General features: G+C 43.0%; 1 long non-coding RNA gene across 1 annotated transcript in view; it reads right to left on the bottom strand.

Moving 5' to 3' along the window:
* Positions 1-426: 426 nt before the first annotated feature.
* The window catches only part of LOC118597702, a 50,255-nt gene continuing 31,745 nt past the window's right edge, over positions 427-18,936 (bottom strand). Inside the window, exons 2-3 of the long non-coding RNA XR_004946887.1 lie at positions 13,560-13,702; positions 427-456 (exon numbers count right to left, since the gene is read on the bottom strand). This is a non-coding gene — a long non-coding RNA (uncharacterized LOC118597702). The remainder of the gene's footprint in view (positions 457-13,559; positions 13,703-18,936) is intronic.

The raw sequence follows: 18,936 nt of genomic DNA on the forward strand, positions 1-18,936 counted from the left end.
ACACACCCCAAGCTGCTGCATCACTGTCAAGTGGTTCAGAAGTAACTCCTTTCATGAGCCTGTGGCATTCCTGCAAATGGGAGATTATTCCCACCAACAAACTGAAAGAGATGAGTATTGGTGAAATTATTAAGGCCACTCCACGTAGTTAAAAGGGAGGTTTATTTTGTGGGGTACTTACAAATGAGGGGGTAGGTTACAGGGTCTGGCAAGGGTATAGCACAATCCGGCGTTGTTCTCTGGAGAACCCTGCTCGGTCTACCTCCAGCGTCCAGAGTCCGGGAACCAAGAGAGTGAGTACTTCCCCATCCTTCGTCTTCCGCTTCCTCCTCTGCCCCGCCTTGTGGGCGTGACCATTACCAAAGCCTCAGTGGGGGTTGGAACTTCCAGGCCAATGCTGGGATGGCTACCCACTACAGATGAGGACTTAAAATAATATTGAACAAGCTGTCAGAGCTGACAAAGGAAATTAAGGAGAAAAACAAAACTTGTTACAAAATCTGAACCATATTTGGAAGAGGGTATGACTGATACTTTGAAAATTAACTAAATGATGTTAACACCCAAAACTGCCTTAGGCACAAAACATGCAGAAAAGCAACTGGATGAAATAAGCATGGGAATGAATTATCTGAAGGACATGTCACAGATGCCCAGCATATCCAAAATTGTTTCTAAAATGGAAAATAAGACAAAAATTATAAAATATCCAATTGCAACATATTCAAAGTTTTCAGAAATCAACATGCACATTAAAAGTTACCTATGACTCATAGTAGAATTAATAATGGATTCAGTGCTTAGTTCAATGAGAAAGAAACAGGCTTGTGCGTCTTGACATAACAACAAATCACCAGCTACTCAAAGGAAAATCTCAACCTCTCTATCGCCACAGGATCAAATTCCACAGGAGAATAAAGATATATTTATAGCATAGTAATAACATATCTGGCTTTCCAGGAGTCCTGTCCATTTTATGTCAGTGTTCATTTGTAAGGAAGGAAGGAAGGGAGGGAGGGAGGGAGGGAGGGAGGGAGGGAGGGAGGGAGGGTGAAGGAAGAAGAGGAAGGAAGGAGGAAAGAGATACATTTGCATAATTCCAAAGGGTAGGGATATTTAGCTTTCCTAGAATTTAATTTGAAGATGGCACAGAGCCTGCCCCAATAAAATTCCCCCTTTCTTCCTTAGAGATGAAACCACAAGTTCAAATAAAATATTAGTCAGCTGTGCAGATTCAGAGCAACAATATCCCCCAAGCCCTGCCTCTTTCCTATCCATCTGTGGCCAGGGTAACCAAGTTCTAGCCAAGAGACAAGAGCAAAGGGGCACTGTGTGGCTTCTAGGAAAGAGGGCAGAGGGTCTGCTATGTGCCCATGCTTCTTCCAAAGAGACCAGTTCCGAGAACCCTGGGTAAAGCCACCTTCTCACTCCCTATCCCCAGAACTTCCCACTCCTGACTCCCGTCATCGCTGAAGACCTCTTTTATGTGAAAAATAAACTCCCATCATGTGTGACTCCATCATTTTCCAATTTCAAACACCTGCAGTAAATATAACTGTAAATGGCACCCACATAGGTTAAGGCCAGATAAAAGACTACATCACAAATGAGAGGATTATATATACAAAATCAACTGTAGTAAACATTAAATTCATTTACACACAACAGTTGTCAAAACATCTGGGGTAGAGTTTCAACATCCTTACACACTATTCTCAAATTCCGGAGATAAAATAAGGCAATGCATGGTAGCTTTGTGACTCTACCCATAAATCAATGGATCTCACAACCTTCCTCAGAGAACCTTCTTACAGTAGTGGGGATTAGCGCAGAGACCCCCATGCAGAGTAAGAGACTAGAAGCTCTTGGCTTTACAGGGGACCTGAATGTCACACTATTCTCCCTAAGGAAAAAGGGATCTTTGAGGAAGAAGGAGCAGGAAAAAAAATGAAAAAGCCAGAAAGTGTTTCTTGGATACAACAGGACAGTTGCAATATGAACTCACACTGATTGTGAGAGCACACAAAAGACCTACATGGCAGTTAGCTATACCCTGTCATGTGTCCTGCATCGAGCCATTTTTAAGCTTGACTTCCACAGAGCTGGAAAGATGGCTCAGTCAGTAAAGTGTGTGTGTCTCACAAGTATAAGGACCTGAGTTTGGATTCCCAGGACCTACATAAAAAAAAAGTGTGGTGGCACACACTTTTAACGCCAAAGGAGCTTGTTGCCAGACAATCTGACCAACCAGTGAGCTTCAGGCAATGACTGCTTCCCCCGCCCACACCCACAGAGACAAACAGACGGACAGAGGACTGAGTCTCTGAAAAATCATAAATGATTACATTGGGTGGACCTTTGATGCCCCTCTTGGGGATCCAAGACTCTGAAAGTAAGGTCACAAACAGCAGGCATTGAAAACATTTTTCTTCTGAAACAAATCATATACAACATGATCACTATCCTTAAAATTCTGTGATTTAAAACCCTGGTGTCCCATGTTACAAACACGACACTGTGAACCAAAACAGGAATGCTTAGTGAATGTCTTTGTGGAGAAAATGAAACCAGAAATAGGATGGGAAGAGAGCCTGGTGACAGACAGGCAGGCAGACCACGTGAGGAAGGGGAGAGGGGAGACAGAGACGTTACAGTGCTGAGAGAAAAGCTTGAGACCCAGCCCAGCCTCATTAACCAGAGGAGAACTGGAGTGAGAAAACTCCCACGTGCAGGGAAAGATAAAGACGACCCTGAAATAGCACATCAAAGCTGAAGCACCCCATGCCACAGATCTTACAATGTCACTTATTAAATTAATGGCAGGGAAACAAGTCAGTACAGCAGCTTAGACCGAAGTCCAGGCAATGGTCACTTTTTGTTCTCTTTACCAGGACGTGGAGATCTGCTGAAAACCGCTCTTGGGAGCGTTTAAGTGTGGAACACAGCATTGGGGCAGTGAAGAGATGGCATTTCTACCGTTTCTGCCTGCTTTCCTTCTCCCGAAAAGGAAAATTGATAATTTCAATGTTAAATTCCATGAAAGAATGACACTGAGTTTTTTTTTAATAAATGCTTTTATTTATTATCTGTTTTATGACAGTGTTTCTTTCTGTGGCTGTCTTAAATACAATATGGTTTCATCATCAGGCTTTATCTATTCTGAAATGCCTTTTGTAGGGGAAAGGACTTTTCTTAAACATTTTTTAAACGTGTGTGTGTGTGTGTGTGTGTGTGTGTGTGTGTGTGTGTGTGTGCTCTCACACACACGCATACAATACCAAATAACCATCAGATTCTTGGATTTTGGATTACAGATGGAGCTGGGAACTGAACCCAGTCCTCTGCAAGCGGAGTACTTGTTCACAACTAATGAGCCATCTCTCCAATCCAGGAAAATAGCCTCTAACATTTAAATTTTTTTTACTGATACATTAAATATACATATAAAGGTGGTTTGTTGTACTATTTCTGTATTTGCATATTGTCTCTGGAGGAGGCCTTAATTGTAAACGCAGGAGCAGGAAGAGTGGTGGGCCTCTCGAGTTTCATTTCTGTCTCTAGAGAAGCCAACATGGGCAGAGCTGTCCAGTAAGCTGGAGGCAAGGGTTCCCAAATCCTCAGACACCTTGAAACAATGTTCATTTCCTATGGGGTTCATTTTTTCTTTTGGACTTTGCTGTATTTATTCTGTTAGTCATAATCCCTGAATAATCACACCCTAATCAGTATTGTATTTGGTCCACATGTGACATATGTATAGATATAGATATAGATATAGATATAGATATAGATATAGATATAGATATAGACATAGATATAGATATAGATATAGACATAGACATGGATATACAAATGTAAGTATGTGTTCATTATGCATGTAGCTAATTTTATTGTTAATAATGTACCAGTGAGTTATAAACCTACTGCTCAAAATAAAAGCTGTCACTGGTAAAGCCTTCATCTCATATCGTTCCCACCTGTGCTTGCACCTGCTCCTAGCATCCTACACACTGTTTTATTCTCAACTTTCCTTCTTATACATTTTACTGCATATACATGTACTTTGTTGTTGTTTTTTTTAATGTTCATCAACTTTAGAAGGCCGCATGTGCTGAAAACCCTTGATTCTAAAGCGTTGTAAATCGTGGGAGTCTCTGCTGTGTTCATTGAGAAAGAAGGTGATTCTATGTTAATATTTGAGTCAAGATGGTTACTTGCAACTAAGAAAAAGAATATTCAAAAACAAACAAGCATGTATGCATGCACACACACATGCAACACACACACACACATCACACAGAGAGAGACAGAGACAGAGAGAGACAGAGAGACAGAGAGAGAGAGAGAACAATACCAGATTCACTACTACTGGGCACATGGGAAACTGCTAACAGTATGGATTACTGGGGAATTTTCACAGTCCCCCAGGTAAGAAGAATCCTATTATGTTGACACTTCACTCTGGGGTCTTACTCATTTTTAAGAATATTCAAGTGTCCTCCCTGGCAATATAGTAAATACTTAGTACTAATGATTCATGGGAAAATGTTAAGACAGCTGGCCATTTCCAATAATCCCATGCTTTTATTCTTCAGATCTGCAGGTTGTTTGTTATAGCCTACAACCAAATGTGATTTGTTTGTGTCACCTGTGGTCACACAAAAAGCTAACAAATGAAGGGAAGACAGTGTCTGTGTGTCTGTGGTCACATGTCTTCCCCAGCCCTCCTGAAGCTGTTAATGCTTTCAAGCCTTCTCAGCGGGCAATGGATAAGGTAGAAAACACTGATTTTCGGGAGACTTCGGGGCCTTCATTTGCTTCCTTTGGCTCGGCTCAAGCTCCTTGCGCTATTATGGTTCATAATTCCACAATCTCCTGTGGAGGACACTTTAACCATGCGTTTTATTCCTATGAAATTCCCAGAGGGCCTCTGCTTAAGTCATTCGCCCTGTGCTGGGATGCATGTGTGCCTCTCCTCCTGGCCTACAAATGGCTGCCCATAAACATAGCTATGATGGATCCTCTTAAGAACTGCTTTTAGTGCCTCATATTTCATCATATAGTGAGTGGTTTGGGTAGTCACTACCTAACCAAAAGAAACCAGCTTCTGGAACATGGCCATTTCCTCTCAGTGAAAAAGCCTGACCCTAATAAGAGAAAGGTTGACTGCCTGTACATAGTACCACAGAGAGGATGAGACACCAGACACAAAGCTGATCTCCACTGAGAACACACACTTCCCACTGAGATGTCGCTATCATCTTCATGTGAGGCATCTGGAGACATCTGGATGCTGTTAAGTGGCCATTGTAAAACACAGATTTCAACTGTCTTTTTAAACGCTGCTTCCTTAGAGGGAGTCACTCTGTTGGATTTTGTGTTTCTCTTTAACATTACTCTTTCTCATATTTCTTTTTTTCTTTGAGTTGCTCATCCATATTACCCCAATACCTGGGACCCCAGGATGTTAATATGAACAGGATGAACAGGCATCTACTGTTACTTGTTTGTTTCAGAAGCAAGCAGACCTGCTACCTACAGTGGCAGAGTGGCCATCTGCTCAGGTACTGACTTTAAGACATAGGGAAGAAAACCTGGTCCACATCCCCTTTGTCTTTGAAGGTCAGAGATTTTTATCATTGCAGTAGAATGCTTTAGGGATTTAGAGACTGCCATAGATGTCGATCTCAGCCTTTACAACTTCCTATAATGTCAGGAGGTGTTGCTGAACAAGAACACACCTAGGCCCTCTACATATCCCTCCACCATGCACTTCCTACTCACTCTTTTTCTTCTCCTGGGCTGCAGCCCTTGTACTAGGGCAGGAACTGTCAGCATATTTAAAGACTCTGCTAAGATTCTTCAAAGACCCCTAGAATCCAGCACGATCTTCTTCCTTCACCCAAACAGGAGACTGTAAGAGCTGTCACAACACCATACTGACTTATCACAAGATACAGACATAACAAGACACCTGCACACCACTCGTGCATTGTACCAGCTTCCTGAGTTCCAGTTTTGGGAACCCCCTCACTCCTGGGCTTGTGTCTTGTAAATGTGGCCCACTGACTTACAGCAGGGTCCTTGAGCATGAAGTTCCCACTCCCTAGCTCTAAAAGAAAAGCTCCACCTCTGCCATCTCCTCTGCAGTTGTATTGACTAGTTTTACCTGTCAACTTGACATAATCTAGAATTACCTGGGTAGAGGGTGTCAATGAAGGATTGTCTCAATCAGGTTGGTACTGTGGGATCTCTTTCTGTATGCTGTGAATATATGTTGATCTGATGGGTTGATAAACAAAGCTGCATTGGCCTATGGCAGGGCAGGTTGGAGCCAGGTGGGAAAATCCAGGAGAGGTAGTGAGGGAAGAAAGGAGAGTGGAGAGACGCCAGGCGCTGCCAGAGGAACAACATGCCAGCAGACTGGTACGCCACAGAACATGTGGCAAAACATGGGTTAATAAAAATAGGTTAATTTAAGATATAAGAGCTAACTAACGAGAAGCCTGAGCCATTAGGCCACACAGTTTGTAAACAATATAAGCCTCTGTGTGTTTACTTGGGTCTGAGTGGCTGTGAGAACACAGGTGAGAGAGATTTGTCTGGACCACAGAGGACCCGGCAGGACACAGGAAAACTCCAACTACAGGTTGGTTGCTGGGCATGTCTGTAGGGAGTGTCTTGATTGCTTCAATTGATGTAGGAACACCCACCCTAGAAGTGGACATCACTGTCTGGGTTTGGGAGATCCTGGACTCTACTAAAGAGGAGAAGGTGAACTAAGTGTCAGCAATTTCATTGCTCTGTTCCTGATTATGAATGTGATATGACCCCACTATGATGAACTGTAATGTGAAACTGTGAGCTGCAATCAACCTTTATCCCCCTTATCAAGGTGTTTTCTAAAGGAACTGGAAAGGAAATTAAGAGTCTTCCCTGCAGCTCATGTACCTCTCCCCTGACCTGATGGAACTTGGCTCCATCATGGGCTGTTCCCCACCCTGCTCCCTGCCATGGATAGCCATGGCTTTGTTTGTTTCTCCCCATGGACTGTTAGCTCATCTTGTAAAATTTCAATGACTTCACCCATTAACAAAAATAAGCAATTGAACTAGGTGGTGGTGGCACACACCTTTAATCCCAGCACTCGGGAGGCAGAGCCAGGTGGATCTCTGTGAGTTCGAGGCCAGCCTGGCCTACAGAATGAGATCCAGGACAGGCACCAAAACTACTCAGAGAAAGCCTGTCTCAATGAATGAATGAATGAATAAATAAATAAATAAATAAATAAATAAATAAATAAATAAATAAGTAAGTAATTCATGAAGTGGTGATTTGGGCACCTTGAGAAGAAATTTCATTCTCTCACAAGTGCTATGACAGGCATGTAATGCTTTCTCTATCCCTGAACCAATCCATAGCCCCTCATCTATCCATGTTTCCATGAAAGACTGCACAACTTGTGGAAACCCCTGTCTTTTCCTTAGTGGTTAATTCATTTGGTAAGTCTTCTTCTAGCCACCAAAATGGTATGATTCATGAATCTGCCTATCAGATAGTACTGGAGACATCTTGGCTGCAGCCATCAACACTGTCTAAGGAGGGGGCAGTGGGCACCACTGGATGTCATGTAAGGGAACAGGGTAGAAAGGGAAAGTGTATTCTCACCTTAAAACATCCCAGCAGTCTTCTTTGCATTTTTTCTTCGCCCAGAAAATATGCTCACTCCCCATGTAAACATGGCTCCTGAGCACTCCAAATACCTTTGCTTTCACTGTCCTTAGTAAGTGATATAAAACGTAGGAAGATGCTTCCCTGGACTTTAGCAACAAAAGTAATTTCTGTGACCTAATTGTGAGTACTTGGTTAAATAGGTGCATTTACTGGCATGGTGTTTCTCATGTGGTAACTATGGTCTCATGCCTAGGAAAATACAAATGCATCAAAGCAGAGGTGTGTGGACTTCTCCCACCTATGGACTTAAGGAGGCATGACCCTGCTTATCTTCATGGATCAAAAGAGATTGGGCATATTCAGGATGATGTGGCCGTAGTTGGTGTGGGGATTTTTAATGATCTCCCTCATTGCACTTGGAAAGGGGGGTACAGATGAGAATAGTCATTATACCATTCTTTCCTCCCATGGTCTTAGGGACCGTAACTTAAACACATCAGGCACCTGGTATGGACAGATGATGTGAATGAGTGTGACTTCAAAAAGAAAAGTGCAATTGAGCAAGCCAAACCATCCCTCATCCTCATTCGCTAAAAATTTTATTAACATCTAATAATTATCCATATTCATGGGGTGCAACATGATATGTCAGTACATGGATTTATTTCCACTGTCTATGGTTAGGTCTCTAGGATTTAGTTGTTTTATCTTTTCAGCAAATATTAGCTTAATTCCTACTACACACTGAACACTATCTTGGGCTACAAAAGGCACTAGATCTTCCCTCGCATTTGGGTTTCTATAATCCAAAGAGGACATAGAAATAGAAATCAATACTCATAGAATAATGTGTGGACTGGCTTCTTTTGCTCAAGTAGCACAGAGATTTTGAGATTCTACTACATTGTAGCATGAATTAACATTTATTTCCTTTTTATGACCAAATAATACTCAGCTTTGTGGATAAACTGCCTTTGATTTACTCATTCTTTAGCTAATGGACATTTGGCTGGTTTCCAGTTTGGGACTGTGGATGATGGGACTGTTATAGAATGACCATTTTGATGGTTGTGTAACTCTGTGCGTATGCTAAAAGCCACTGAATTTTAATCTTTAAGTGAGTAAACTGTTGGTATGTGAATTATATCTCAATAAAGTTATTACCAAAATGAAAATGAAAACACAAACCCGCAGTAGAACTGCAGATGGCGCATGAAGAGAACACATCTGATGTGCCTGTAATGAAGTAGGTGGTTTGATAAGCTAAGTGAAAAAGTCTAAGAAGAGGAGACCCATAAGCCATCTCTTTAGAATGATCAGAAGAGACCTGCATGGCAGGAGCCCTGGATAGGGAAGGAAGTTCAACACTGGTGTTCAAAGACATAAAGCCGTGTGCCGTACATACTGAGGCCCACTCAGCTGCTTGCTGCTGGGGGATACAATTACTGTGACGGAAACCAGCCTGCTAATGGTCACCCATGGGAGCTCAGTTACCCAGGACTGTGCAGATGATAAACCCAAAGGGAATCAGGTTAGAGGTAGTGAGTCCCATGAGGAGAGTCTCAAACAACAGCAAACACAAGAAGAAAGATGAGGAAAAGAGTGAAAGGTGAGAAGGGGATGGTGCTACTCCATGGCAAAGCAGGATCCAAGAACAGAACATAAATCATAGCAATTAGAAAACATGGCTTCAGCGAAAAGTGCGGAGAGGATGTCTGTCCCAGGCAGCCTAGGTCAGAAAATCTGTGGCCACATTATCTACCCAGGGATCAGCAGGGGGTAAGGGCCACTTTCCATCAAGGTATGAGCACACTAACTATCCTATACTTGGAAGATTGCCAACATGATCCATCATAGGGCACCTCACTTTCTTTTATGTCATGGTGACAAGGGAAATGGCCACCACATCTGAACCTGCTCTGGCTTCAGGAAAAGATTTGGCTCCACCCACAGGCTTGATGATGCAACTATGGAGGAAGCAGCCTCATTTGTTTAATAGCCCCTGCCCATTCTGCTGGCTCTGATAGATTGTTACAGCATGGGCTTGTTGACTTTTCAGCCCACCTGAGCAGATCTTGTCTGCTGGACCTAAGATCTGGGGACCTGAAAGAACGGGAAGGGCTACAGTCTAACGCTGTAGACAACCTTACTTCAGCTTCTGTAGACTTTTACACATGAACGAGACAAAGAAAGCAATGATCTAAGGAAGGTTTTTTGAGTTCAAAAAGGAATGATCAGAAAAACATGTAAGTAGACGTCAATGAATACATAGTAAATATTAACAGGAAAGCCCTTTCCCAAAACTTTTTCAGACAGATCAGTTTTAACACAATTGCCTGGCACATGCTATAAACAATATCTAGGGAAGCACAAAGGTAAGGCCATATCCAGGTTCAGGTTACACTGACCAGATTGGGTTCTATGGCTATGTTCTGACACTCAACAAGTATAAACGTGTTTTATACGTTGAATGCAAATGTTTGTCACAGGAGGCAGGAAATCATGTCCGAGAACATTCCAGGGAACAAAATACACCTGAGGTAAAAGGCCTTCTGCTGCTTTTGCTGGAGCCTCTCCCACAGTTCCCCAGCACCATTCAGCATGTGTTGTTCTTTTGACAGTGTTCTGGCAATGGCTTTTGTGTGTGTTATTGCTGTTCCGAGGAAGAGGAAATGAAATTAACATAAGACAATTAATAAAAACAGTGTAATGCATACCTCAATATGTAAAGGGGTAACAAGACTTCGTTCTTATACCAGGCTCAATTTTGATCTGAACAAATCCCAAAACAAAAAGAAGCTTTTAAGGTTACAAATTGCTTAAGAAAGAGGGGTCCATAGATAATCATCATCCATAACTCTTTTCCATCTCATGACACACAATTTAAAAACATACCAGGTTTCTGCCTTGAGTCACATCCTTCAAATGACAACAGACAAGCTATGACCAAAAGATGTGTTTACAAACACTGCTTCTGCTTCTCCCTTTCTCTGCAAAATCCATGAACACTCACTGAGAATGCTAGACTGTTTGGCACAAATTATTTTGGTCATGTGTGCATAGACTGCCACATAGAGTCATCAAATGGTAAAACTTGAAAGGACCCTAGTATGGGATAGCATTAAATACACAACTCATTTCAAATTCAACTAATTCTTTCAAAAAGTGGTTCTAAAGTCTGTTTATATATGCACATTTGAGGGATAATAAGTGAGATAGTCAGGCACCAAACACTCAGTGGAATTGCTGTCCCTGTCACATGAAGGTACATGTGAAGCTGCATACTCACTGGCTCACTGTCTGACTCTGACATCTGGAGACTAAGCCATGGAGCTGGAGAGTCAAGCAAGCCTCAGTGACAGTCTCTGAAAGACAGAACTGCCTGGCCAGGCACCAGGAATTTCTCCTCCATGTCTACATGTTCCATGCTTCCTGACATCATTGAAAGTCTTCCTGTCACTAGACTAGAGTCAGTTACCACTTTAGGGGAATCCAGGAGCTCATACAACTTGGATAACAAGTCATTTTTAAAGAATAAAAGAATATGCAAACAACATGGACAAAATTAGGTACATGGCTGGGGAGTCAGTAAAGGCATGCACACAAGTGTGAGAAGTAAATTGCACCGCCAATCCCCATATAAAAAAGCTAGGCATGCTGGCATGCACTGATGAGTCCAGCACAGGGAAGGCAAAGATAGGGAGATTCCTGGGACTTACTGGCAAGCCATCTTAGCCTACTTAGCAACTCTGGAGCCGATGAGAGACTCTGTCTCAATAAAGACATGGTGGATATCCCCTAAGGAACAACACCTGAGGTTGACCTCTGCCCTTCACAGGAACATGAACACTTGTACATTTACTAGAACGTGAGCTTCAGATTGGATAGTCTTGCCCTCATGTGTAAAAGTGGTGAGGTCCCCATATTCTAATTCCAGTGAAAACATAATGTATTCCTTAATACTGCTGCTTGTACCAAGTGCAATTAAGATGATTTCCCAGAAATAAGCAAGGCAAACTCAAGCTCAAAGCGAACAAGCAAGAAAATCTAGACTAAGGAAAATAAGACATCAAGCCAAGATTAGAATTTTAAGACTATGTCTGGCCCGTTGCTGGAGACAGAAAGAACATCACCTACTAAGGGCTGTACCAGTCAGTTCAAAGAGAAAATTAGCCATTCCTGGAATAAGTATAAAGCACTCCAGTAGATTAATAAGACCGGTGCCTGCGAGAGAATGCTCTGGCATTCTCTGGTGAAAGAGTCATATTCTCACAGTGACAGTCAGAGAAGGACCATCTCCAACCAGACCAAGATTCGACTGGGGGCAAGGCCACTGCTGGCAGACTATTCATAAACTGCCTGCACACCACTGACACCCCTGCAAAGGTGACCCACCTTAGACAGCATTACGGATAAACCTACAGGTAAAGCCAAGGGAAAAGCAGCTTCCCTGTGCATCTCCTGGGCAGCAAGAATCTGTCCTGTCCCCAAACTGGAAGATATGTACATTCTCTTTAGGTTTTCAGTTGGTTGGTTAGTTAGTTTAGTTGGTATATGAAAATTGGCTGCTCTCGACAGCTCCTCCTTAAACTTCTAAGGATGAGAAAACATGCTAAACTTGGAAAAATCTAGGTGTACAATCACGATGGTCCTGATCTAGGACATCTTCTGGAAGAACCCACAGCTACACACCTAACTTCAAAGGCTCTTTATAAATGTCTCCCCTAACAATTCATAATGTCTATACCTCAAACAAGCAGCATCCACCATCCTTGTAAGCAACTTCACACTCAACAGAAGGAAAAAGTTTAGAAGGGAGAAATCCACTGTGGGAAGAAGAGCTACAGCATGGAAAATAAATCATTACATACTGAAGGAATTACAGTCAATTCTTAATTAACCAGGGTAATTCATGTGGGAGGTATGGGAAGGGGAGAGAAACCTGCATTACAATTAAAATGAAATAAACTAAGATCAATTATTGAATGTAAAAGTGGCTCAAATCTAGTTAAGGCAAGAGGAGCCTAAGGTAAAGTCAATATCTGGGTGCCTCAGAAAAGCCAAGACCTGATGAGCAGTTACTGTGATCTCCTAGGCAGGAATAAACGGAGACAAGTCAGGAGGTGGACAGATGAGGGACCAGCCCCCACAGGAGGAGGCTGGTGTTGCCAGCAGCTCCTCCTTCCCCACTATGAGAACAGCTCATTCATCCAGCTCAGAGAAGAGGTAAGCTAGCATTTTGCACTGAGCTGTCAGTCTGTCCCAGGAACTAAAAAGCTGAACCAATTCAGTCACTTCCAGAGCAATGTATAGTTTGTGAGAGGCCATGAATACATGCCTGGTAGCTATCGAAAGTACCAAAAAGCTAATACATAGTATGTTGTACAGCTGACTCTCAGTTCAGCTGCCTGTTGCTTGAGGTACTAGGACAAGTCATTAACCCTTCAACAACCCTACTGTGGAAATAACAGCTGCTCAAGGCTTTGGTTTGAAGACACAAGGAGCCAATGTGTGACCCCTCCTAAAGAAATGCACACATTAGCCACTCAGAAGCTGCATCCTTCCCTGAAACATGAGGTGAGGATGAAATTGGAACAAAGGGATTATCTATGTTCTTTCCATTGTAAGGTCAGGGGGAACATAGATGTAGGGGAGGAAGAGAGAGAGAGAGAAAGACAGAAAGGAGAGATGGTGGAGGAGGAGGGTGATGGGAGAGCTCTGCCTAGGTAACAGCACTTGTGTGACTGAGAGCCCCTGAGAACGAGGATCGCCAGGGAGTTTTAGTACACCTTCATTCTCAGAGACCCTCCTGCTTGAGCAAACACTAGGTCCTATTGAATTGGAAATATTTACTGGTGGACTCTGCTGCTGATACACAGCCCTACCTTCTGTATCTCGGAGGTCTTCTGTCTTAAGTGCAGAGCCCACAAACATTCCTGCTTTCTGCACTTGGGCTGTGCGTCACACACAACATTTTGTATCTGCATTTAGCTGTTGAGAGCTGGTCCAACCCAACACCTCAGGGACCCTGAAAAAAGACAAAGAGAATGTTAGTTCTGTATCCTTGCCCAGAAGTGGACTTGGCAAAGTTAGTTTGGGGCTGGGGCTAGAGCCTCTAAGCAGTTCAAGTTTTAGTTCCTAGGAACTTAGCTTTCCCCTTGAAGAGACTGGAGTTATCAGCTCTAAAGCCACTGTGTGCTCAGTCTTAATGCTATTGAGATACCCTTTGTTTCCTTTGTGCAACATTCTTGATTGGCCTCCTGCTGACTTCATCCCATTGAATGATAGATTCTGCTGACTCTGTCCAAATTCTCCCCTGAATATAGTATATATGATGCTGTACTTCTTAATAAGCTTTCTTGGCATAAGATGTAGCTTGTGTAAGACCTCCTGACCCCAGAGTTTCTTATCTTTTCTATATTTTATCCTCTTTATCTTCTGATCTCCTGGGAAGAGCAACTGCTGGTCCAAGTCACTTAGCTGCTAGAGTTCTCTGTTCTTGGTCTAATATTGTCCATGGATTTCCTGGTTCTAAGGAGTTTTATGATCAGGAGGAAGCTTGGAATATAAGGTACCAGTTACAACTTGAAAGAAAATGGAGAATTTTCTTTGTTTCTGATGTTGCATTCCACTCAAGGATCACACAGACATTTTAAAACTCACAAAGGTATAAAGATGATGACAATGATGATGATGATAGTGATAAACAGATAATAGTTAAATAATTGGCAGATTTTTAGATAGATGTTAAATATATAGATGATAGATAATAGATAGATTAATAGAAAGATAGAGTAGATTAGATAGATAGATAGATAGATAGATAGATAGATAGATAGATAGATAGATAGATGACTGGATGACTTTCAGGTCTCTGAGATATGTGAGACACTGTCCTTGGTGCCTGAAATAGGGAGTGAATGAAACATATAGTAAGTTAATACACTCTAGCCATGACCTAACTCACCTCAAGTGTGATACAAGGTGGATTACAGGTGTCAGGATGCCAGCTACCACAAATATCAGGACTAGAAATAGATGTCCTTGACTTCTGGGTAGAATAAAGCAATTAAGGGCAAAACAATGAAAGGAGGGAAGGGTATCATTAAAGAGGGGGTAGACTTTCTTGGAAGAGGCAGAAGAGCAGGAGGCTACTAATGGAGGAAAACTAAACGGGGTCCAGAAACTAAACTATGAATTACATTCCTGACACATACCTTGTACAGTCGGCCCCACTGGCAGTTGGATCTGTCATTCATAAGCCACCTCTCCACATTAAAACATACAGTGAATCACAGCAGCCATGTTTCTGAGCCCATCTATCAAGACCTCTCTGAGCCACTCAGCTACACAAACTTTCAGAAGTGCTGGCTTTTTTTCCTATCTATTGCTCTCAGCACTAGACCCCTCAGCCTCTGCTTTCCAAGCTCTGTCTGCCTGGCTCCTTCTCCAGACTGCTAACTGAGGCCATGCAGAAAGCCATTCATTAGAATTATACGCTCACACAGGTAGACCCACCCACAGGGTCAGCGGGATGCCAGAGTCCTGTACTAGGCTGGCATGGCAGGTCAGCAGAACACAACCAGGTGCCCAGAGTATGTTGTTGTATAGAATCATCCACTGTTAGGAAGGCATGAGCTAGTGTGGGCTTGGCAGGATTGCAGAATTCAGACAGAAAAATATGTAAGGCAGTATTACATAACTCCAGACAAGGTAGGGACCAGGTGGGACGTGGGACATAAGAAGGTATAAGGAGTTTTAGCATCTAGCTCTGCACAGGTATCAAGAGTCAGATGAAACACTACCTCCAGCCCCAGATTAAGCGTCTTAGGCTCTGTATCACTCCTGCTCCAAATCTCAGTCAAATCATATTCCCTATGGTTCAGATATATGCACACCCATGTTCCCAGCAGTGCAATCCACAAGAGCCAAGGAGTGGAAGCAGCCAAAATGCCCAATCAAGAGAGGACTTATCAAGCAAAATGTGGTCTGTGCATACAGAGCAATAGTGTCCAGCCTCCAAAATAAAGAAGGTTCTGACAGGTGCCACTGCATGGGCGGTCTTTGAACCTATTCAGCTAAATGAAGTCAGCCCCAGAAGAGTCCCAAGAGGAGTGGGAGTGGAAAAACCCATAAAGACAGGAAGAAGAACAGTGGATTGCCAGGGGCCCAGAGAGAGAATGAGAAGCTGGTGTTTAATGAGCACAGAGCTTGTCTGAGGAGATGGGGCACATTTTTTTTCATTACTGGCTGCCTATAGGATATACTGGTACACTCTTGTGATTCCCTGCCCTTGGGTGGCAGAGGTTTAAGGGTCAAAAGTTCAGGCCAGTTTGAGCTACGTAGTAAGATCTTTAAAAAAAAATTACTGATTACCTCCCACAAATTAAGAATTGTGCTGGGTTCTGAAGAATCAGAGGTCAGGCTGACTCTACCCTGGGGGACTTACGGATTCTGACTTGAAATTCACACAGGAAATCTTGAGCCACAATGTACAATTTTCAAATCCATGAGGCAAGCATGAACACACTCTTCCAAAGGCCTTATCCTGCACAATGTATGCATTTATCTTGAAGTGCCAACCCTGGCTTGCTTACAACAATCCTCTTTTCTCAAATACCCAATCTCTGCCTCCATGCTTCCCTTCCTTTGGCCAGCACACTACAAATTCCAGCAGCAGAGCCCAGAAAATGCTTCCTGTGGCTTCTTATGAAATCACCAAGACAAATCTGAATTAGCCACTCAACATGTGCGTGCTGCTTCTGATTAGAGCCTTTCTGCCTCCTTGCTTGAAAACAAGAGGAAACATTGCCTTTGGCGGCTTGCTCTCAGGATCAGGACCCTGGAGAGCTCTGGGGACCTGAGATGCCTAACACCAAGCTGCCACTTAATGCTTGTCAGACTGAGTTTTCCCACATCACAGCATCATAGCATCACAGCATCACAGCATCAGGGGCTGGAGCCCAGGGAGGAGGTCAGCAGGGGACCTTGCAAATGCTAAATGGTGAAGCTATGAAGCATGCACAGGAGGAATGACAATTTCTCAAATGAACAATTAAATTACTCTTGGTAAGTAAAACTAAAGCCAGAGTGGCTATTTATACCCTGGACTCTGATTAAAATAAATAAATAATAAATAAATAAATAAATAAATAAATAAATAAATAAATAAATAAATAGTGACCTCTTAGCCATTTGGAATTTAGAAATGATCTCATTAATGAAGGTTACTGATAATTCTCCAACCTCTCCTACTTACTGAAGTGATTAGAAATGTGTTCAGTCCCATATCCACGCACCTCCTGCCAAGACCCCACCAGGTTACTACAGCAGCATCCCTCAGGACAGTCAAGGGTATGGTCTTCCCCAGAACACTGCCAATGCACAGGCACATTTGGGTGGGCCGGCTCTCCAGAACGTTTGAGGGGTTAAAGGGGCCAGTGTCCAAGGTACATGGGTTCACAGGAAGAAGTGACGGCAGCGGTCACCTGTTTCTCTAGCCCTGTGCATTTCTAAAAGTTAAGGAAACTGTGATTCTAGAGCAAAGGCAGGATAGTGAAGACTCATCTCTTCCTACAGTGTAATGAGACAGCACTCTAAGCCTCAGCAGGATGCTGAGCCCCCCACACTTGCTTCCAGACATGCCTCTGAGGCCTTACATCCTCCCTTGACATTTGGTCTGCATTACTGCTGCAGGAAAAAGCAGGTGATGGCCTAAGTGAAAGAAAAGCATTTCCATTCATAGTAAACTTCAAAGGACGCTGTACTCAGGGAAGGCTTCAATCCAGAGCCCAGCACTTCAGTAAATCCCTCCTTCAGTTGGCCTTAAGGATGAGGTAAGACCACCCCATTGATGGCATCCAGCTGAGTCCTGTGTGGGAGCCCAGGAAAGGGGAAGAAAAGCATCCTGGAGTAACTGTACTCAACAGCGCCCCCTCTGGTGGTATTGAGTCTCCTTCCCCACCATGCTCCATCTAGATAATAGTGTTTCCAGGACTCAGCTCTAGAGTTGTTTTTCCTGGATCCATCCTTAGCATACAGGCCCTCTAACTGCCTGACACAGACTGATCTCATCTGCTGACTGCAAACTTGCCCTGGCTGGCTGTCCTACATTTGCTTAAACTTTTTTATGTTCATTTATTCACAGGGGAGGGGGGCATGGAAACACATGTTCCACAGCATGTGTTTGGAAGTCAGAGGACAACATTCAGGTGGTGTTAGATCTTTCCTTCCACAGTGGTTCCAGGGATCAAATTCAGGTTGTCACGCTGGTGTTTTTATCTGCCAATTCATTTCATCAGCCCAGTCCTAAACTTCCAAACAGCAACCTACACTACAAAATATACAACTTGCAGCTAGACAATGTGGGTTCCAATCTTTGGTCAATTATCATATGAGTTACACTTTCTGAGACCTTGCTGTATTCCAGACCCTTACACAGGACACAGCTGCCTCACTGCTTTTGCAACATCCCCTGAAGAAAGAGATTTATCATATCTTTTCTATAAACCAGTTGAAGAAGCCTGGAGAGGCAGAATAAGTTCCCACTTAGAGCAGTGAAGTCAGTAGACTAGCCTGGCCACTTCCCAGCAGCTCATTCCTGACTGTATAAAGGACAAGTCTATTCTCTCCATTGGCTATTCTTGGACCCTCCATGTCACTAGCTCTACCACATTGCTATGTCTGTTTATGTATAGCAAAGGGAAAAAACTTCCTGGTTCAGAGTCATAGAAGGCAGTGAGGACAGCTTAGAGAGGAGGAGGAGTGAGACAGATTTGAGTCTGCAGGCGAGATGAAGTGAGTTCTGGTCAAATCATTGGAAGATGTAAGTTATGCTTAAGCATCCAAGGAATGGTGATAAAGATCTATAATTGGAAGACAGAACACTTGCTCAGAGTGATAAAAATTCATATCCAACTCCCCAAAATTTGTGATAATGAGAACACTGTTGCTTGCTGATGCAACTCAGGCCAGGTCTTTGGGGATACTAGGCACCTTCAATATCGTCATGTGAGACACTCAGAAGGAAGCTAATCTGTCTGAAAAAAGATGAAGAGATGGTTCAGGTTTTCTTAATGGGCATGGCTTGATGAAGTATAAAGTCAGCTGAGAAGATAAGAAAAGCAATATGTGTCTCCAGGGAGGTGTCTAATACTCCCAACCCCCTGATTCTATTTGTCTTGTTTGTCTTCTTTGTTCCAAATAAAATGTTCAGTGTAAAGTGTTCTAGAAGCCCCAAGTCAGAAGACATTGAATCCTAAG

The sequence above is a fragment of the Onychomys torridus genome, chromosome 17, assembly GCF_903995425.1.
Source record: "Onychomys torridus chromosome 17, mOncTor1.1, whole genome shotgun sequence".
Taxonomy (NCBI): domain Eukaryota; kingdom Metazoa; phylum Chordata; class Mammalia; order Rodentia; family Cricetidae; genus Onychomys; species Onychomys torridus.